Source organism: Odocoileus virginianus, chromosome 9 (genome assembly GCF_023699985.2).
Source record: "Odocoileus virginianus isolate 20LAN1187 ecotype Illinois chromosome 9, Ovbor_1.2, whole genome shotgun sequence".
Classification (NCBI taxonomy): domain Eukaryota; kingdom Metazoa; phylum Chordata; class Mammalia; order Artiodactyla; family Cervidae; genus Odocoileus; species Odocoileus virginianus.
Window position 1 is genome coordinate 11,535,740 of NC_069682.1, and position 22,320 is coordinate 11,558,059.

The following is a 22,320-nucleotide window of genomic DNA, read 5'->3' on the forward strand; positions in this document are numbered from 1 at the left end:
CCTAAATGCATGTGGAATCTTAGCTTGCCAACCAGGGATTGAACCTGCACCCTCTGCTGATAGAAAAGAGAAAGTGAAAGTTGCTCTGTTGTGTCTGACTCTTCACAACCCCTTGGTCAATACAGTCCATGGAATTCTCTAGGCCAGAATACTGGAGTGGGTAGCCTTTCCCTTCTCCAACAGATCTTCCCGACTCAGGAGTTGAACTGGGGTCTCCTTCATTGCAGGTGGATTCTTTATGAACTGAGCTATCAGGGAAGCCTCCTATAGAGGAGGGCAGAGTCTTAAACCCCTGAACTACCAGGGGTCCTTTGTTGCTTTTCTTAACTTGATTCTGGAGTTCTGATGTAAAAGAAGAGTATAGGGAAAATCCTCATAAGGAGAAAGAAGTTGAAAGTCCTCCTGGTTTATTTACTTGTTTATTTAAAACATGGGCTTCTCTGGTGGCTCAGATGGTAAAGAATCCGCCTGCAATGTGGGAGACTCAGGTTCGCTCCCTGGGTGGGGAAGATCCCCTGGAGAAAGGAATGGCTACTCACTCCAGTATTTCTGCCTAGAGAATTCCATGAACAGAGGAGCCTGGTGGGCTACAGTCCTTGGGGTTGCAAAAAGTCAGACACCACTGAGCAACTAACGCTTTCACTTTTTAAAACATAAGTATCTGTTATAGGCAATGTTCGCCAGAAATAGGTGATCGGGACAGACTTTCTATAAAGGAAAATTTTGCCTATCCACATTTCAGATAATAAACTTTCTAACGCAAAATGTCTGGGACTTTACAGAAATAGTAATTGACTATTGTCTGTATACCAAGAAAACTCACTTTCCCTTTCTTGTGGATCTGGGAAGCTGGATGAACTCTGACCTAGGAGTGGTCCCCAGGGATCAAACACTCTCCAAGCTCCTCATTCTGCCCTCTCTTTATCATCTCTTTCTAACTACTAGCTGGGTCCTGGCGATTCTATCTTCATCATGTGTTTCTCATGTATCTTTCTTCTCTTTCTCTTTCAACCTGCTATTGCTTCACTCCAGAGCACTTTGTGACTGTTGCATAAATATCATTCCAGTGGCATTCAGGTCAAAGATCTCTTTTTTTCCAGTCTCTCCCTGTTCCGGATCACTTTCTACATGGCAGTCACACTTACCTGCTGTTTTCTATTTGTCCTTGCCTTAAAAGTGACACCATGTCTCTTGCCTCTTCGGCGAAGCATCTGTTTCCAAACAAGGTGTCAAATGTCACATCCCAAACAGGCAGAGTTGTTAAGAATATGGACTGAGGAATCTGAAATGACCAGTGTTAAAAATCCCAGCTTGGCCGGTTAAACCTCAGTTTCCTCATCTGAAAAATGGGGATGATTCTCATACCTCTGCTGGAGGTAAAGAGTAGACTAGGACAGGGGTCCCCAAACTCTGGGTTCTAATGCCTAATGATCTGAGGTAGAGCTGGTGTGATAATGACAGAAATAAAGTGCACAATGAAGGTAATGCGCTGAATCATCCCCAAAACATCACCCCTACCCTGGGTCCACGGAAAAATTGTCTTCCATGAAACTGGTCCCTGGTGCCAAAAGGGTTGAGGACTACTCTACTATGACATTTGAATTCTTGGCACTCTAGGTACTCAACAAGTAATATTTATAATAATATGATAACAAGTATTATTAAATTTCATTGCTCCAGTCTGATTCAGCTTATCATTTCCTGAAATGCCTTTTTTCCCACATTTGCTCATGTAGTGTGTTCTGTGTAGAATGCCCTTTCTCTCTCTGCCCTTTGATAGTCTTTTATGTTGGAAGTTTGTATGTCATGAAGTCTTTTTCTGATTCTTCTGGAAACAAACATTTTCCTCCCTTTCATTAATGCCTTGTCTGCCCCTCTCGCCGCCCCCTCTTTTGTGTCTGGGACTGTGGTCAGAGCCTCTCCATCATTCTCTTTGCCCTTGCTCCTCCGTCAGGCTCTGGGTTCCTCGGTCGCAGAGAGAATTTACCCTGCTTTCTCCTCCTGTACATAGTCTGCAGGGAGGTCTCTGTACCCTGGTCAGAGGTGAGTGTGGACTCCTGTCTTTGGGGAGAGCCAGGGTTTGAGGGGGACAGCTCCCCATCTTGGGGCTCTGCTATGCAGCTTGCCTATCAGTGGGCATTGGCTTGTGTAGCTCCCCAATCCCACGAACCCCCAGACCCCTCACAAGCCTCCTGCCCATGGATGTTCCTGGCTTTCAGGATTTCTTGCATCTATCCATGAAATTACTGAATTTCAGCGCTGCAAGAAGTCTGGGAGAGATGTGGAAATCTTGTACCTCAGCTTCTTCACTCCTGACCTGAGCTTCTGCTAAGGTGTCCTGTTCCTTGAGAAATGATCCCTAAACTCACCCTGGATGAATGAGTCATTCCATCTAGTATTTGTTAATGCACCATCCGTCCCTCTGCTGAGGTATGGCTCTGGATTCCAAAGTACATAGCCATCTCCTGCCTGGAACTTAGGTCTCTGGAGGCAAGGCAGTAGCTTATTTGTCTTTCCATCTCTCGCACTCAACTTAGCGCCCAATGCATGCAAAAGAGTCGATCTGCATCAACCAAACTGATAAATATTGACCAAGCTGAATGGAACCTAAAGAGGATAAGTGATTGACTACTTATGCTGCATCTCCTGTTTTCCAGGTCCATCCACCATCTTTTCAGGGTCCCAGACTGGTTTACCTCATCAAATGTTTGCACTTCTCATCCTGGAGGTCTAAGAAAAAGGCTGGTTGGCAACTTGATGGTTAAAAGATTGAATATAGACTCTTGAAATTCTAAGAAATAGCTCTGAGCAGAGAGAAATCACTTACTTCTGGCAGAAAAAAAAAATAATCAAGAGAAAAAGTGATTACTTTGATTACATTGGTAGGTAGCAAAAGCCACATCAGACACCTCCAGGTGTCCTGACAGTTTTTCCTCCCTAAATATCAGCCTTGCGGTACTTGAGAGGCTAGGAAACCAGGTCCCTTGGTGTATCCTGAAGATGGTGGTTAGACTCACTCGTGGGGTTAATAAAGGCTGAACTCTAGCTTCCGTTGGTGGTTAACCCCTGCCCTTCTCCTTGTCCCCGTGAGACACCTGGCTGATACCTTGGGCTGCAAACGTGCTCAAGTTCACTAATGCTGTTGCTCGGCGCACAGACTCTGGGATAAGCCAGTAAGCTGGGAGAACAGCAAAACTCACCGTGGGATGGTTTTGCATCCTCATATAAATTTAGCATTCATCTCTGCATACTTACTGGTTTTCCCCTGAGTATGAGATGCTGAAGATGGACCAAATGAAAGAATTCATACCAGTTGGAGCAGGAAACAAGGAGGAGAAAATGCACTTTTAGCCACAGCATGGCCTGATTGTGGGTAAGCCATCATTAGAAAGGCAGTTTTTTCTAGGTCTTGGCATTTGTGATTAAGATCCTGCATGCCAAGGCTGCTTTCTGAACCCCACGGGCCAAGCCACCTTAGAAACAGGGCCACATGATCGCCAGAGTCATAGAATTGTAGAAAGGAATTCTGTCGGCCCCTCTGGTCAGATGTTGCCAAATGACATTCCTACAAAACTTCAGATGCTTCAAAGGAGATGAAATGGCTTCTAAAAGCCTCAGCCAGGCTTAGGACTCAGTGGTTCTGGAGGTAAAGATGACCTAGATTTGAGTAAGTGTCCATTCCTTTCTAGATAAAAGTCCTTGGGGGGAAGTTATAGGGGTAGGTAGTCCCCAGGGCGTCCCTGGGGATGCCAAAGTTGCTGAAGTTTTCTTATCTGTCAGATGGAGTCCAAGATGCCTTTCTTAATGGTCAGTTGTGAACAGGACTCTGGGTACCGGATTAGTCAGGATTCTCCAGAGACACAGAGCTGATAGGTGGTATACACACATGTGAATCAAAAAATGAGAGTGTCAGTTGCTCAGTGGTGCTCTTTGGGACCCCACAGACTGTATCCTGCCAGGCTCCTCTGTCCTTGGGGTTCTCTAGGCAAGAATACTGGAGTGGGTCGTCATTGCCTTCTCCAGGTGATTTTCCTGACTCAGGGATCAAACTGGGGTCTCCTGCATTGCAGGCAGATTGTTTATCATCTGAGCCACCAGGAGAGCCCACATGTAGAGACATTTATTTTAAGGCATTAGAGAAAAGAAAGAAAGTGAAGTCGCTCAGTCGTGTCCGACTCTTTGTGACCACATGGACTAATAATGTAGCCCACCAGGCTCCTCTGTCCATGGGATTCTTCAGGCAAGAATACTGGAGTGGGTTGCCATTTCATTTCCTTCTCCAGGGGATCTTCCTGACCCAGGGATCGAACCCAGGTCTCCCACATTGCAGGCAGACGCTTTAACCTCTGAGCCACCAGTTTAAGGCATTAGTGCACACAAAAATGGAGGCTGGTAAGTCTGCAGCTGGTAGGACTGGAAGCTGGAACGGAACCTTGGGTAGGGTTTCCAGGTTGCCAGCGGGAGGCAGAATTCCTTCTTCCCAGGGCAACCTTGGTCTTTGCGGTTAAGGCTTTTTAATAATGGGTTCACCTACATTTGGGAGGATGATCTACTTTACTCAGAGTCTGCTATTTTATTAATAAGTGTTCAGTTCAGTTCAGTTGCTCAGTTGTGTCTGACTCTTTGCTACCCCATGAATCACAGCACGCCAGGCTTCCCTGTCCATCACCAACTCCCGGAGTTTACTCAAACTCATGTCTATCGAGTCGGTGATGCCATCCAGCCATCTCACCCTCTGTCATCCCCTTCTCCTCCTGCCCCCAATCCCTCCCAGCATCAGGGTCTTTTCCAATGAGTCAACTCTTTGCAAGAGGTGGCCAAAGTATTGGAGTTTCAGCTTCAGCACCAGTCCTTCCAACAAAAAACCAGGACTGATCTCCTTTAGGATGGACTGGTTGTATCTCCTTGCAGTCCAAGGGACTCTCAAAAGTCTTCTCCAACACCACAGTTTAAAAGCATCAACTTTTCAGCACTCAGCTTTCTTCACAGTCCAGCTCTCACATCCATACATGACCACTGGAAAAACCATAGCCTTGACCTGATGGACCTTTGTTGGCAAAGTAATGTCTCTGCTTTTTAATATGCCAACTAGGTTGGTTATAACTTTCGTTCCAAGGAGTAAGCATCTTTTAATTTCATGGCTGCAATCACCATCTGCAGTGATTTTGGAGCCCCCCAAAATAAAGTCTGATACTGCTTCCACTGTTTCCCCATCTATTTTCCATGAAGTGATGGGACCAGATGCCATGATCTTAGTTTTCTGAATGTTGAGCTTTAAGCCAACTTTTTCACTGTCCTCTTTCACTTTCATCAAGAGGCTTTTTAGTTCCTCTTTGCTTTCTGCCATAAAGGTGGTGTCATCTGCATTCTGAGGTTATTGATATTTCTCCTGGCAATCTTGATTCCAGCTTGTGCTTCCTCCAGCCCAGTGTTTCTCATGATGTACTCTGCATACAAGTTAAATAAGCAGAGTGACATTATACAGCCTTGACGTACTCCTTTTCCTATTTGGAACCAGTCTGTTGGTCCATGTCCAGTTCTAACTGTTGCTTCCGGACCTGCATGTAGGTTTCTCAGGAGGCAGGTCAGGTGGTCTGGTATGCCCATCTCCTTCAGAATTAATTACATCTAAAAGGAGAGAGACAGAGAAGACGAAGAGCCAGAGGGAGTTAGAACTCTTTGGGGTCCCTGCTCCGCTTAAGGCATCTTCACACACAGCACATTTGCTGCTCAATTTTATGTATCAACTTGTCTAGACTCTGGGCTTCCCTGGTGGCTCAGCCGGTAAAGAATCTGCCTGCAATGCAGGAGACCTGGGTTTGATCCCTCGGTTGGGAAGATCCCTTGAAGAAGGGAATGGCTACCCACTCCAGTATTCCTGCCTGGAGAGTTTCATGCACAGAGGAGCCCAGCGGACTGCAGTCCATGGGGTCACAAATAACTGAGCGGCTAACACTTTCACTGTCTAGACTGTGGAGCCCAGTTGTTTGGCCAAACACCAGCCTGGACTGTATCTCTCTGTCTCTTTTTGTTTTCAACAATGCTTTCTTTCTTTCTTTCTTTCTTTTTTAAGGCTGCACTATGTGGCATGTGGGATCTTAGTTCCCCAACCGGGGATCGAACTTGTAGCTCTCTGCAGTGGGAGTGCAGAGTCTTAACCACTGGACCCCCAGGGAAGTCCCTCTTTCTCTGTCTGCCTCTCTTTCCCTCTTCTCTTCCTCTCTGTCTCTCTCTTTCTCCATCACATTCATCCTTCCTTTTACGATAGACTGTATCTGTCTCTTTCTCTTGTTTTTCTTTCCTGCCCACTTCCTCTCCTCTCTCCCCCCCCATCAGCTCCACTTTCCTTTACTATGTTAGTTTCACTTTCCCGATCAGGGTCAAGTCTTTAATCTCTTAATTTTCTGCCTCATTATCACTTTCTGACTTTGCCTTTTCTGATAGCCTCCTTCGCATGCACTCCTCACCACACTCAAATCTTCTTTGCCTCCTTCTAAAAATACTCTCGTAATCCTTCCTCTCCTCACTGCAAGGCCCCTGACTCTCTCTCTTCAGCCTCCAGCGCTCCTCCTCCTGGAGCCTGGTGGTGTGACAACTCCAGGGCTTGGGTGCAGACTCATGCTGGGGAAAGTCTCCCCTTCCCGGGCTGGTTCACTCCCCAGCCCCAGAGCGAATCCCGGTCTCAAGTCAGACTCTTGGCTACTGTTCTTCTTGGCCGGCTGCGGTACGGACGGACTCCGGCGCACACAGGGCAGCCGACTTGGTTAAGGCTGCAGCATCCTTCGGGGTCACGGGCAGTGCAGGAAGCCACGGGGTGCTCGTGGACCACTTGTGGAGAAGGACCTGGAGTGCTAAAGGGGAGCAAGTTCTCAGAAAAGCAGCTGCCAGCAGACGCTCCTTTTAGATTTAAAAGGGATGTCCCTAGGAGAGATCTGGGGGCTCCCAAGTAAATTTTAGGTTTCCTAGGTGGCTCAGTGGTAAAGAATCTGCCTGCCAATGCAGGAGACATGGGTTTGCTCCCTGGGTCAGGAAGATCCCTTGGAGAAGGGATGTGACAACCCACTCTAGTATTCTTGCCTGGAGAATCCGATGGACAGAGGAGCCTGGCCGGCTAAAGGCCATGGGGTCGCCAAAGAGTCAGACGCGACTCAGCGGCTAAACGACAACAACGAAGTACATTTTACATTTGAGGAAAACTAAAGCTAAAAGAATAGGAAAAGACATCTTGAATTCATGTCATGGAAGGCTTCAGAAACAACTGGAGAGTCTTTGAGCCCAGTGAGGACATTTTCGGATGAAGAATTCAGAAAAACTAGCCCAGAGTCACATAGCTGGTTTCGTTCGGTCACAGACAAGAACTAGGTATCCCGACCTTTTTTTTTTTAAATAGCCTCAGTCTGTTTCTCAATGAGAAACAGAAGACTGGTATGTCTGGCAGCCAGAGAATGAGTTCCCTGGTAAGTCCCTGTGGCTCATGTCCTTTCCCAGAAATATAAATACTGCAAGTCATCTTTCAATAGAGGGACCATGAGGCCTGATGTCTCAAGACCAGGGTTGCTTATGAAGGACTCTCTTTTCTAGTCCTGGAAACACCACTATTCACCAGAATATTAACTTCTTAGTGCCAGATTTTAGGGGGACAAGGAGGTCTAGTTGTCTTATTAAAGAGAAATTATCTCCCACATTTTTTTGGTGTAGAATTATTGACAATCAGTTAAAAATTAACTTTTAATAAGCTCCATCATCAGGCTCCTATTTTCCCAGAATTACTTTTCACCCTTTCTCCCCAGACATTTATCCACTGAGGATGGTTAGGACCATAATCATTTGCTCTGAAGATTGTCTTCTCCTTTTCTACCCTTTTCCTCTGTTGAGACAACTGTGTGCAACTATCATTACCCACTTGGGCTGCTAAGAATATTCCATCAGCAATCAATACTGTCTCTCAATATCCCCACTAACCAACATTCCCAGGAAATCTATAAATGTGAAAAGAAAACAAAAACTCCTTATTTTTACTCAAGCTCCTTCAGATATTTTGCTTGATTTTACCTGAAAAAGTGAAGTTACAGTGTTAGTCCTTCAGCCATGTCTTTGTGACCCCATGGCCTTTAGCCTGCCAGGCTCCTCTGTCATGGGATTCTCTAGGCAAGAATACTGGAGTGGGTAGTCATTCCCTTCTCCAGGGGATCTTCCAGACCCAGGGATCAAACCCAGGTCTCCTGCATTGCAGGCAGATTCTTTACTGTCTGAGCCAGCAGAGAAGTTCTGATTTTAGCTAGCTTTGAGTCAATAATAGGGTGACAAGATTATTTCATAAAATCTGCAGAATTTCTAGCTCCACCATCTTGAGTAAGTTTTCCCAGAAACCCCAGAAAGCTAATTTCATTTTGAAGGACTGCCTATTATTTTCTAGGACAGTTTCTTCAGAGCATCACTTTTTTGCATAAGCACTTAATGATTACTCTGCCTGCCCTTCCTACTGAAATTATGAGTTCAGCGTGTGGGGATTATGTTTGATTTCATTTTTGGTAACACTCATTATTGGGAATGAATGAACGTGTCACAATTACACAAACTGGCTGCAGCAAAAACATCGACAAGGATGCTTGTTGAAGCTCTAGGTGGTGGCAGGTTTCTACATCTATTATTCACACTCATTTTTACACATACGCTGAGAGGGAAGCATGGTTCCCATCTGTAGGTGAAAAGACTGAGACAAAGATTTACACAGTCGCCCAAAACCATCCGTCTGGAAGGAGAGCTCTCAGTGGACCCCAGGTGCCCTGGCCCTTGTATCTCTCTGCTGAACTCAAGAGCACGCTGTTTGCAGTAGTCATCCTCACCTCTGCCCAGCTGTGCCTGGTGACATGTACCTTTCTTTACGGTGACATGTACCTTTCTTTACAGTGACATGTACCACCTCTTCCTAAGGTCCGCTGAAACAGGACTCCATGTACAGTGGTCAGGAAAGGAGGAAGCCACAGGTCGTGAAGGACCTGGGTTAGGGATTTGATCTCATCACTTTCCCAAGCGAATTTCTCCTTTGCTGTCTCTGCCTGATTGAGTTCTGCTATCATCACACACCGAGGTAACTCTAGGGAAAGGAAATGGGCTATCCACAGATGGAAGATACGGGCTCCCTGCCGTCCTGAAGGACACAGTGTCCCAGTTACCTGTCGCTGGGTAACAGACCGGCTCCAAACCCAATGGCGTAAAATAACTCCACGTTAGTATTATCTCTGCTGATTCTGGGCTCCGCTAGGTGGCTCTCCCTTGGGAGAATCTCGTGGGAAAGCTAAGTCACTTCTGTGTTTGACTGTGAGCTGGGACAACACAGAAAACTGTGAGGCTGGACCACGGAGATTCTCAGATGTCTTTCTTTGGTCTCTTCAGCTTGTTGGCTTTGGGAATACCAAAATTATTATGTGGTAGTTCAGGCCTACGAAGATGTTTGGCAAGATGGAGATAGAGACAAATCAGTTCAGTTCAGTCGCTCAGTCGTGTCCGACTCTTTGCAACCCCATGGACTGCAGCACGCCAGTCTTCCCTGTCCATCACCAACTCCCAGAGCTTGCTCAAACTCATGTCCATTGAGTTGGTGATGCCATCCAACTATCTCATCCTCTGCCGTCCCCTTCTTCTCCTGCTAGATAGATAGATAGATAGATGTGGTAGGTAGACAAACAGATATTAGATACATTGATAGATGTGATGGCTGGATAAATAGACAGATGTTAAACAGATAATAGATAGGTAGATAAGATAGACAGATATGTGAGGGTAGATGGATAGATAGATTGATAGAGACACACACACACACAGAGAGAAATGTACAGAAGCATTTGAGCATTCTCCACCTCGAGGCCGTCACTAGGAGACAGGAAATAGGTCCCACTCCTTAAGGGAGATGTGACTAGGTCCTGAACGACCAGCTGGGGTCAGAAATGCTCCGCTAACATTTTTGGAAAACGCAGTCTGCCACACCCAATAGCTCCTCAGCTCGTCCCCCGTCACCTAGTCACCTAGACTCGGTTTCCAACTCCGTGAAAAGGCCAAGCTCTAAGAGGCTCTGAAGATCATGCCCTCGGTGGCCTCGTAGCTGAGCCAGTCTCCTGGTCAGAGTCCATGACCCGAGCCCTCGGTCCTCGACAGATCTGCTGGAAGCCACATCCTTTGCCATGGTTGCCACCCCATCCTGGCTCCTTTTCTACATGTTTGATCTGATGGCTGTCGTTTCTGTGGCTATTCCCTGGGGGCCCCCTAGATAAACAGAGCTTTGGGCAAAGAAGTTCAGGTCAGCTCCTTTAATGATGGGAGGACACAATCGTATTAACCTAACCCGGCTCTGCCATTTTGCAGATAAGAAGACGGAATTTCGTAATAGAGTGTATGTGCCGAGCCATGCTGTATTAAGAGAGATGCTTAACAAGGGAGAGTATTTTGAAAGAGGCAATTAAGATGGGGAATAATTTTAAAAATCTTGTCCTGTGAGGAGTGGTTAAAGAAATTTTAGCCTGAAGAAATAAGACATACTCATTTTATCTTTAAATATTTGAATGTGTCTCATATGGAAAAAAAGAGAGATTACATTTGTTTGGAGATTTAAAGAATGATTTAAAAGCATGTCTGAAATTTGGTCTGCAGATAGAATCCAGCTTTTATTTCTAACGATCTTGTATATGTTAGTTTTGCCTACAGTGTATACTTCAGTTTTCAGGAAGTGAGTTATGTATTCTTTGACTATAGAATGTGTAGGGATATGTCTATATTCATCTTTCACCCCTTTTCAGCACCAAATAATATTCTGGGCACAGAATAGACTCTTAATAAGTATCAATCAATTGATACTAATTGATTCGTGAAGAATTTTTTCTTTTAATATTTATTTATTTATTTGGCTGCTCCAGCTCTTAGTTGCAGCATGCGTGCATGCTAAGTTGCTTTAGTCAAGTCTGATTCTTTGCTGCCCTTTGGACTGTTGCCCACCAGGCTTCTCTGTCCATGGGATTCTCTAGGCCAGAATACTGGAGTGGTTTCCCATGCCTCCTCCAGGGGATCCTCCCAATCCAGGGATCAAATCTGCATCTCTTACATTTCCTGCATTGGTAGGCAAGTTCTTTACCATTTGTGCGACCTGGGAAGCCATTTGCAGCATGTGGGATCTTAGTTGTGGCACGAAGTTTCCAGTTTCCTGACCCAGGGATTGAACCCCAGCCCTTAGCATTGGGATCACCGAGTATTAGCCACTGGTCCACCAGGGAAGTCCATATCTGAGTACTGATGGATACTTAGTGTTCACATCCTATTGTTGGTTAGACTGTGGTATTAGCACAGCCTGATGAGTTTTCTAGGCCTCCGCAGGTCCCATTTGAATGAGTGCATTTTCGCAGATTAAGAGAATTCTTACCCTTGTTGCCTTTAGCATCAGGAAGCTCCTTCTAGAGGCCATGCTGGGTAATAAAGGGCATTGTCAGTGCCGATCTCAGGAGAGATGCTCACCCCTCTCTAGGAGTGAATGTGCACAAGGAGAACTCGATTTCTTCCAAATCAAGCCTTGTTTATTCCACTCCACAGGCCACGAGGGGCTTGGGAAACGGTGGGAGGTGATGCTAGGGGCGTGGGGCTGCAAATATGTGGGGCCTTAGCCCCAGAAACAAGACTTTGAGAGCAACCTCCTCATGCAACCAGCTGCTTGGTGTGGTCACACCTGCATTTTCACAGCAGAGAAAACACAGCAGGCCTGCACGTGGTTAATTAGATGCAATCAGGACATTTTCTGGGTTCAAAACCAAGAGTGACCCCAGAAACACGATTTTATTTGACCTGTTCATCAGCCTCAGTCTTCCTGGGGCTGCAGGCCTTTCCAATGCTGGGAGCCCGCCCTCTGCAAGCAGTCCTTGTGCTGAACGGCAGTGATCTTTCATTCTCTGCCAGCACACAGTTCAGCTTGGTCGGCAGAGGCAGGCAGCTGTTTCTCACGATGCTTGTGGGTGGTGCAGCTGCTACTGCCTGCCCCCAAGACACAGAGAAGGAGATGACCCTGCCAAGTCCCAGGGCTACCCTTCTGATGCTGCATAGAGAGACTGTGGACCACAGTGCCCAGTTAAGACCTTCTTCCCTCTTTAGATCTGGGTTTTATGAAAATACACTTGCCAGTCATGAGAAAACTAAAAAGCTCAGATGTCAATCAGTTATCAGTGAAGTCAGAAGATGAAGGACTGTAGCATTTACAATGCCCATCATAATCATTGTTAGCATCCCTAAGTGGTAACATAATGATGACAGTGTTAAGAAGGGAATAACGAGCACAGAAGCTGCATGTAAGCAGCTCTGCTTTGTTATAATTAGTCAGTCTCTCTAAAGAGACAGTTTAGGAACCATGTGGCCCCAGGTGATCCTGTCTATCCTCTGAACCCTAACCGTCATTCTAATACGTTAATTTACAAAGTGGTCATTTGACAAAATTGTAAACAAAGTCGTTAAGATATAAAAGCATGTCTGGGAATTCCTGGCAGTCCAGTCATTAAGACTCTATACTTCCAATGCAGACAGCACAGGTTTGATCCCTGTGGTTGGGGAATTAGATCCCATATGCTGAAATCTGTTCTATAGGTAGAGTCTAGTTTTTATTTCCAATGATTCTATGTTAGTTTTGCCTACAGTATAGACTTGAAAGTTTTTATTCAGTGACTTAGGCAGTAAATGTTGGACTTGGTTCCTTGGATGGTTGATGTGAGGTAGATGTCGTGCAAAGCACAAGCTGGGTCTTCTTCATGTGGTGAAAATTGAAGTGATTTAGCTATTATGTTACTTCCAATTTGCCAGCTGTGTTTTATAGGGATGCAGTGAAATATGCTCTGTTGGTTGTATGTTACAACCATATTTTGTTAATTAGAGGCCTATCATAAATAAATCACTCATTTTTATGGCATGTGGGCCCACTTGATTCAGAAAGTTTGGCATCTGGTTCTGATTATGTCTCATGGTATTTCCATGGAAATTCCCCCCACCCTCTCTTTTCTTCACCTGTTTGAGGAGAACAAGGATGGAAACTTTACTTCTGCAGAAAAAAGGTAAGGGGGATTTCCATCATTGTAAACAGGGTTATTTGGGATGAATGGGGCAAGCTGGACAAATATCCATGGCATCAGGAACCTAGGGAGGATTTCCAGGGCTTGTAAGAGTTTGCTGTTTCTTTTGTTTGTTTTTTTGTTCTATCTGTGGAAACTGTCAAACTATAAACTTTGTCAAAATGTTTGTGTAATGAGGCAGAGTAAATAAATAAATATACTCTGTGTATAGCAATGCTGGGGGAAAGTATTTTTCCTCTTTGGGGAGGTCTAATTATAGCAATGAATTATATTTCATATACCGACCTTCCTAAATTTTAAAAAATTTTATTATTTTTTAATTGGAGTATAATTGCTTTATAACGTTGTGTTAGTTTCTGCTGTATGATGAAGTGAATCAGTTACATGTGTGTATGTATGTATCCCCTCCTTTTGGGCCTAGCCTCCCCCCTTACCTCTCCATCCCACCCCTCTAGGTCATCACAGGTCACTGAACTAAGCTCTCTGTGCTGTATATTCTGATCTTTGTTCTTTGTTCAAATGTAAATTGATGGTCAGCATATCATTGATTATATTTGAAGAGCTTCAAAGAGGAGCTCGGATTGGTGACCTCTGAGTTTGTATGACCTCTATGAGCCTCAGGTTGTCTTTCTGCAAACTGGGCTGGAAGATGATCAGAGGCTGTGGGAAATGGTTCTTTGAAGCTGGCCTTGATGCTTTTCCTGATCTCAAAATGCAAATAATGATCTCATTATTGTTATTATGAGAAATAAGAACTGGCTATTTTCCTGACCAGGCTAAGGAACTTGTCTCCTAGTAGACGAGAATCCATAAGAGATCCTAAAAAGCTTCCTTCACTCACATGTTTATGAACAAGGTCTCTGTTTAGCATGATTAAGTATGAGTCTCCGGGCTCAGTATGCCAAGAAGTACGATGCTGTCCAACATTGCTGCTGTGAGGTGGAGACTCTCCTCAGCCTGATGTATGGAGCCTCCAGATGGGAGCGTGGACCGCTGAGCTGGTTATGGGGTTTGGAGGGAGAGCGCATCCCCTCTCCCGACATGTTTCGGAAGGTGGGATAATGCTCTTCCTGGCTTGGGTGAATCCTTGGGCTGATTCAATATGGTACTTTGTATATTCTTGTGAAATTTCTCTTTATCGTCCTGCTCCATATTTCTGAATTATAACTGATCCAATAAATCAATTATTTGGGCAATATCCTGTCAATATATTGATTGCCATAGCAGGTTACTGCAGAACCGATGCAGTCACTTGCCTTGATGCTGATTGCCTTTGCAGAATCGATCTGCGGTGACCTACACAGCTATCTGAAATAGCTCAAAGTGCTGGTCCAGCTGAGACCTGGTCTTGGTCCTTTTAAAAAATTCAAGTATCATTTCAAACCTCTGGATTTATATACATATGTATGCAATAAAATATATATAATGTTCTATGCTCAGTTGTGTCTGACTCTTTGTGACCCCATGGACTGTACTGGAGTAGGTTGTCATCTTCCCCCAGGGGATCTTCCTGACCCAGGGAATGAACCCGTGTCTCTTACATTTTCCTGATTTGGTAGGTGGGTTCTCTACCACTAGAGCCACCTGGGAACCCCCAGATTAAACATACATGCAGCCAGCTCAGCATCGTTATATTCTTCCAATTTTCTCTGGAGTCAGCAGCAGTGTCTTACTTGAACCTGGCCTTACTTCATCTTTCCCAACCCTAGTTTTTTGTTTTTTTTTTAAATCAAGAATTGTTTTGCTTTTGTTTTTCCTCTTTTTCTCTCACTTCTGAGTTTGGCATTTTTCTTTTTCTCTGCTAGCAAAAGAGAAGTTTCTTCAGAGGTTAAAGCTCTTTGTTACTTTGGTGGGTGGCTTTGTTTTTAGGACTCTTGCCTACTTCTCTCCTTGGATTAACTTGGCTTCTGTATTTTTATTTTAGCTTTGCTTAGCAAAACTGGCATTCCCACACCACGTAGGGTTGTTTCTGTTCTCTTTCATTTTTTTCCCCTTTTATTCAGTCAAAATATCTTATTCATAAAGGAAATATTGAAAGCAAGATGATGTTTCTTCCCATTTCTTCCTTTCCTTGCGCTTCTATCTTTCTTCTATATGCTTGAAATAGTGGAAACAAAACGCAATTCTGGAACTGCGATGTGCCTTTCAATGCAGCTTAGAAAGGGAAAACCTACCTGATTGTTTCCTGCTGAGCCGGGAGCAGGGTTGCAGGAGAGGCATCAGCTCTCAGGAAAAATATTTCTCTTGAAAATATTCCATAAATAGGCAGGCAGTACTCAAGCCCCAGTCAGCTAATGCAGTGAAGTGGCCAAGAACAGGACTCAGAAGCCAAGATGCTGGGTTTCTGAAGCCTGGCCCTGCTGCTAACCTAGGGCATATCACCTAATAATCTCTCTCTGAACCTCAGGGCTTCCAGCCTGCAAAATGGTAATAATAGCAGCTACTCAATAACATTATTGCAAAGGGTCTGTGAGCTAATGCACAGGATTCACTTATGCCTGATACATGTTGCAAGAAAATTGTGCTCTTATTGTAACTCTTTAAATAGTACATGTAGCTGTGAAGCTAATGGCTTTTGCTGCTTGCTTCCAACTCCAATAAATGCCCAAATTGGTGCCTCTGAGTATGCTATTCTTTACTCCCTGCCCTCCCTCTTAAAATGATACCACTCCGCCTACTTCTAGATCCCCAAGAATGACAGTCTGAATTCCCATCTGCGGTTAATTCTAGCTCTCGCCACGCATCGTGTTGTGCGTGTTGGATCAGACTATCTTCCAGCACCTGATTTTGGCTCTGCTTCCCCGGTGGCTGCTCCAGCCCAGGTGGTGTGTCTAACTCTTGGTCCTGGCTGCTTCTGGTGCTGGAAGAATTGTTATCCTTCTTGGAGAGAAGCTGTTAGTTCAAATACCAAAGTTCCCGTTTGATTACTCTTTAGGGCCACACCATCACAGAAAAAGGAACTCTTTCAGTTGGGTTTCTCTGTATGTCAGTAGTGCTCACGTGTTTTTCTTTTGTGCCCATAGTTCATCTTGGACTCACAAACATGCATTCGTACTTTCCGTGGTAGGGTGTGTGTTGGGGGGGGGTGAGTGGTGGTGGGGGGAATGTTACTTGAGTAAATAGAATAAATGGGGTTAAGTTAGAAATGAAATATGCCTAAATTTTTATTGTGTTAAAGTATGTTATTGGTGCACATCAGTAAAATGATAGAGACACATTTTACAAACGTGAATCATGTGAAAGAGTAAAACTAAAGACCATTGGAGGACCGGCAAGGGCATCTAATAAGAGATTGTGACTTGTATGGATCCAATTACTTGGGTAACAGAACTATCAAAGTAGTCTTTACTATCCACAGCACGGGAACCTAAGATTATGCTACCAACAAGTATTCCTTACCTGACATAGAACTTTATAAAAAAACTTAATAGGTTTTTACCAGGTCTTTAAAAGTTCTCAATGACATTTTTGAGTCTCAAATATGCAATCTGAATGTCTCTCTTTTTAATTGACTATCTCAGATAGGTTTCTTCCTGCAAAGTACCAGCCAGATATAAATGTGATCATGTCCAGATACCACAAAGAATATCACAACCTGCTCCAAGGCTGTATAGAGAAACTCGATGATCTTTCTAGGTGAATAAGTGAACACTTTAGAGGTGTATTCTAAGTAGGTCTTCCTTATGAAGTTGGCAGTTTTATTGTTGGTGAATTTTGATGTCTAACACATCAAGTATGAGGATTTGTTCTTATAAAAATAACAGCTTTAAAATCTAGTAGATAATGGGAAAAAAATCATAGTCAGTGAAGAAGAATAATCCAACTTCTATTAGATAAACTAGATAGTCTGAGGTTAGTTCACTTTCTTATCAAGATCACATTTTGACAAAAACTGGCAAATATTTAAAAAGCATAAAGAATAAGCAAAAATCACATATCATTTCTCTATCCAGAGATGGCATTAGTTAATTTGGTTTATTACATTTTAATTCTTTACTCCTTTTATTGTTCTGAAATTTTACATTTTGCATAAAAATAACATGAGTTGTTAAGGAAACCAGTTCATTATAAGATTAATCAGATTTATGCTCCATCAAACCTCTTACTTTCGAACATCCAAAGACATCTTTGGGAAGATCTGACACTCCTATTCCAGTGTCAGTCTTAAAGGGCCACTGGTGACAAGATTTTCCTCTTCATCAATAATCTCATTGTGGATCTATCAAATAGTATCTCATGGTCTTCTGTAGAATATAAATTGCAACAGCATTAAATAGGAAGAGTGTTACAATGAGAACCAATGTCGGGACTTCCCAGTGGTTGAGACTTCACCTTCCAATGCAGAGTGTGCAGGTTCAATCCCTGATAGGGGAGGTAGGATCCCACATGCTTCACAGCCAACATAAGCAACAGAAGCAATATTGTAATAAAATTTAATGAAGACTTTAAAATGGTCCACACACACACACAAAAAACCTTAAAAAAAGAGCCAATATCTATTGACTGCTTGCTATGTGTCCTTTTGTGGAATCCTTGCCCGGATCTCATAAATGAGATAAAACTACACATATCATTTGAATTAACTAGGTACAGAGATGTTAAGAAAGTCACAAAGTCACATAGCTAGTAAGGTACAGATCTGGCAGAGAATGTAAGTTGTCTGACTCCAGAGTTTGTACCCCTCAAAAATGATACAAAGCTAATTCTAGATACTGCCCATCCAGTATTCTGAAGGGGGCGTTCCAAGGTAGCTCTTGCAGAGAACATCTCTCCATTTGACTGTGTCCAGACATACCTACTTTCAAATGCCACCACAGTATTCATTTCTGGTGCCGAGAAGTTCATTAGATTTAGTCTATTTTATTTCATCTCAGTTAAACCCCAAATTTGCCCATAGACAAAATTTAACATACACATTATATTCCATTAAGAATCATATCCCTTCCACTTTTCTTTTACAATTGTTTTCACTGGTTCACTCCTTATAATAACTGTCTCCCATGGTTGGGGACACTCAGGTCTTTTTTGCATTTGTCCCCAGAGTGCCACCAGAGAAAGGTAACTAGGCATGCATCAAGATCCATCAGCCTCAGGTCTGAGCCTGTCCCACAGGCTGTCAGCTTTTCTTTTCTTTTTTTACATAGACTACTTTTAAAATTTTTATTTACTTTTGGCTGCGCTGGGTCTTTGTGGCCACGCGTGGGCTTTCTCCAGCTGTAGTAGGGTGGGGCTTCTCTCTGGTTGCTGTGCTTGGGCTCCTCATTGTGGTGGCTTCTCTTGGGGAGCACGGGCTTCTAAGGTGCATGCGCTTCAGCATTTCTAGTGCATGGGCTTCATTTGCTGAGGCATGTGGAATCTTCCCTGACCAGGGATCAAACCCATGTCCCCTGCATTGGCAGGTGGATGCTTAACCCCTAGACCACCAGAGAAGTCCTTGTATCAGTTTTTCTTGCACGGACCCTTCCGAGCTTCTGAGACATTAAAGAAAAATTCTCCAAATTTCCTATAACTATTTCCAGGGTCTTCTTTCCATTTTACCATAGTTTCATGTTTTCTATGTAGACATGTCTTCCAATTTCTTTAGGTGTAAAAGCACATAATTCCATCTCTGGTTCATTCCACAGATTTATGGGGCACTGTCCTAGGCAATGAAAACACAGAAATGAGGAACCCAGTGTGTGTCTTAAAGGAGAGGCACATCCGATGGGAGAGAGACCAACCTGGACAGACATGGCAGCCCAGCATAACAGATGCTACGGCTGGGCTGGGGAAGGTGGCAAAGCAGCTGAGAGGGTGGGCTCTAAAATGTGGCAGGTGACAGGAAAGCTGCTTTCTGGAGGTAAAAAAAAAAAAAAGACCACTGTATATAGTTGTTCATAGCATGACTCTCACGTCTATTCTTGAAATTAGCTTTTTTCTCCCCAGCTCTGTAACATCGGTGACAATAGTGTGCACACGAGAAAAACACAGGGGGGATGGAAAACCGTGCTCCAGAAAAGCAATTCAATATTTCTTTTGAAAATAATGAAAAGAAATATATCCCCAAACTCAGCAGAACACATTTTATTAATAGAAACAGCCGTATACAACCCTGGATGATTTGATATCAAAAGGGAACAAACATTCTACAAAGATCCGACATGACGAGGAGCTCATCATTTGCCTGCGCTGCACACCCCGACAGGCCCCAGACTGAAAGTGAAAATACAGTCAGTCAACCCTGGGGAGCGATCCGTGCCCTTTCCCTGAGGCTCTGGGCTGCGGTGTAATTTCATGTTGCTCGGCATCGCATGCCATGTGGCGCACCATCCCTACTGGAGGAGTTTTCTTTCTGCAGAGATTCAGTGGGAACTGCCATTCTGGAAACTTCTTCCTCCTAGGAGGAGCAGTCTGGAGGGAATCTGTGGGATGGTAGTGGTCTGTAAAATGAATTCCCAACAGCTCATCACTTCTGTTTTCCTGCGAAATGTTCAGATCACAAAGTGCTCAAGTGGCGAGCTTCGTGATATTATTAATACAAGTTTCATGGATCTTGGCTGTCTTTCCCTGAGATGAGGGGCCACCCAGGCAAGGTGGGGTGCACTTTGGCTAATTTTTTTTTAACAAAAAAATTAAATCATTTTTTGGTCAATAAAAACTAGAAAAATTTTTGTCATAAAAAAAACCAAACAAACGTGTTTTCAGTATTCATCACCTTCCCTGGGCTCAGTTCTCCCAGAGCATCATTCTCTCTGTGTCCTGTTCCTCTGGATTTCCTTGGCATGAGCAACCTTTGAAGTTAACAAGAGTCACTGCAGCTGGGTCAGCAGAATCGGGTGTGCAAAGGTGGATCCAGGGAAAATGGGTGTCACTCTCCTTCACCTCCGTGGGTATTCTTCATTCTCTCGAGCATGAAGACACAGCATATAATTTCCTTGACAGGATGAGTCATCTAAATATTAACTTCAGCCTGTTTTAATTCCCATACTGAACTTTAAGACAAGGGCGCTTGGTGACTGTGGCTTTATATTTAGTTTATATTTAGTTTATTTAAGGGTCTGTAGAATTTGGAGAAGTAGAGGGGTGCAGTGAAACAATTTAAGACATCAGTGAAGAAATAAAGGGAGAAACACTGATGAGAGTAGTTGGAAATTTAAGATTTGAAAAGTATGGAACCAGTGGGTGCTGTGTCATGAAAAGAAGGAGGTTTAGTCTAGGAGTGGGAGAAAATAGAGAGTCGTGGGGGTTTGTGAATAAGAAAGGGACGAGATAAAAGGTACTCAAGCAAGCTCCTGTGTTGGTGACATAAAAGAGGGGATGTGAGGGGGGAAGGGTGAACATATTCAGTAATTCGTGTTTGGAAGAGAGTGAGGGCCTAGTGTAGATGGGGAAGAAAGGATGACTATAGACTTGTGAGGGGGAGAGGAGAATCCATGTTGTGTGATTTCTCACTTGATCCAGGAAAGAAGGAAAGCGACCTAGAGGGACCTTGAGCTTTGAGTTTGGGGAGAAAAAGAAACTGCTGAGTCTTGCCTGGAGATGGTGACTTCAGAAGGTGGAAGGGATTTAGTGTGGGTGGAGGACAATCCAAACCACCACCAATGATGTCAAAAATTTTAAAAAGATATGGCTTGCACATGCGCAATGTGATGCTATTTTAATGGGCTTCCCTTGTAGCTCTTTACAGCATCGAACCTTGCTTCTATGGATGTGAGAGTTGGACTATAAAGAAAGCTGAGTGCCGAAGAATTGATGCTTTTGAACTGTGGTGTTGGAGAAGACTCTTGAGAGTCCCTTGGACTTCAAGGAGATCCAACCAGTCCACCCTAAAGGAGATCAGTCCTGGGTGTTCATTGGTAGGACTGATTTTGAAGCTGCAACTCCAATACTTTGGCCACCTGATGCAAAGTTCTGACTCATTTGAAAAGACCCTAATGCTGGGAAAGATTGAGGGCAGGAGAAGGGGACGACAGAGGATGAGATGGTTGGATGGCATCACCAACTCAATGGACATGAGTTTGGGTGGACTCCGGCAGTTGGTGATAGATAGGGAGGCCTGGCGTGCTGCTGTTCATGGGGTCGCAAAGAGTTGGATACGACTGAGCGACTGAACTGAACTTGTAGCTCAGTTGGTAAAGAATCTGCCTGTAATGCAGGAGACCTGGGTTTGATCCCTGGGTTGGAAAGATACCCTGGAGAAGGAAATGGCAATCCCCTCCAGGATTCTTGCCTGGAGAATCCCATGGACAGAGGAGCCTGGCAGGACATAGTCCATGGGGTTGCAAGAGTCAGACATGATTTAGCAATTAATCACCACCGCCAGAGGACAATCCAGCTTTGGACAGGCTGAAGGTGAGGGTTTGATGGGCCCTCAGAGTGTCAGCATCACCAGGTCATTCAATAATCTGAAGTCATCCACACAAAGAGGAAGTGACACATATAAGAAGGATAAAAAATCCTGTTCTCTCTCTAGCCTGAGATTCCAAGGAAGACATGGTATTTCTGAACCTGAAAATTCCAAGTAATGAACAACTGACCCTTATCAAATTTTCCCCATGAATATCTGCTTTCTGCTCACTCTTAGTTATTGTAGCAAAATTTGCCTACTTGGTCTGAGACACATTTGATGCAGAGAGCCAGGGGCAAACTCCTCTTCTCCTTGGCAATCCTGGGAGCAGTTTTAGCCCTTTGGGTTTGGAGCTTTGTCTTACAGAAGGGCCTGCCTATAACTTATCAATCAACATTTTCCTGATAAAGAACTGCATGGACACAGTGACGGAGGTGGGATCAGTATCAACAATAGTTCTCAACCCAGAGTACTTAGTAGAAAACTCTGGGGGAGTTCTTAAGCATCCCTGATAGCTGACCCATGGAATCAGTGTCTCTGAGGGTAGTGTTTGGATGTCATTGTTTTCTGAAAGTTCCCCAGGTAATTCTAGTATGTAAGTAGGGCTGAAACTAACCAGACAAATGGAAGCAGTGATTCTGAACCTTAACTGCACGTCGGAATCACCTTGGGAGCTTTCATCAATATGTGGATGTTTGCATCGTGCTCCCAGAGGCCCTGAGCATCACAAGTTTTCAAAGGTTTCCAGGTGATCCTGGGTGATGTGGCACAGCCAGAACTCAGAAGCGCTGTCCTTTTCCGGCTTCACTGTCTCAAATAAGCTTTCATACCTGTCCAGGAGGGCAGAACTGGTGCAGCAGTGGGAGAACACGCTGGATACTTTTGCCGGAGGCATAACGA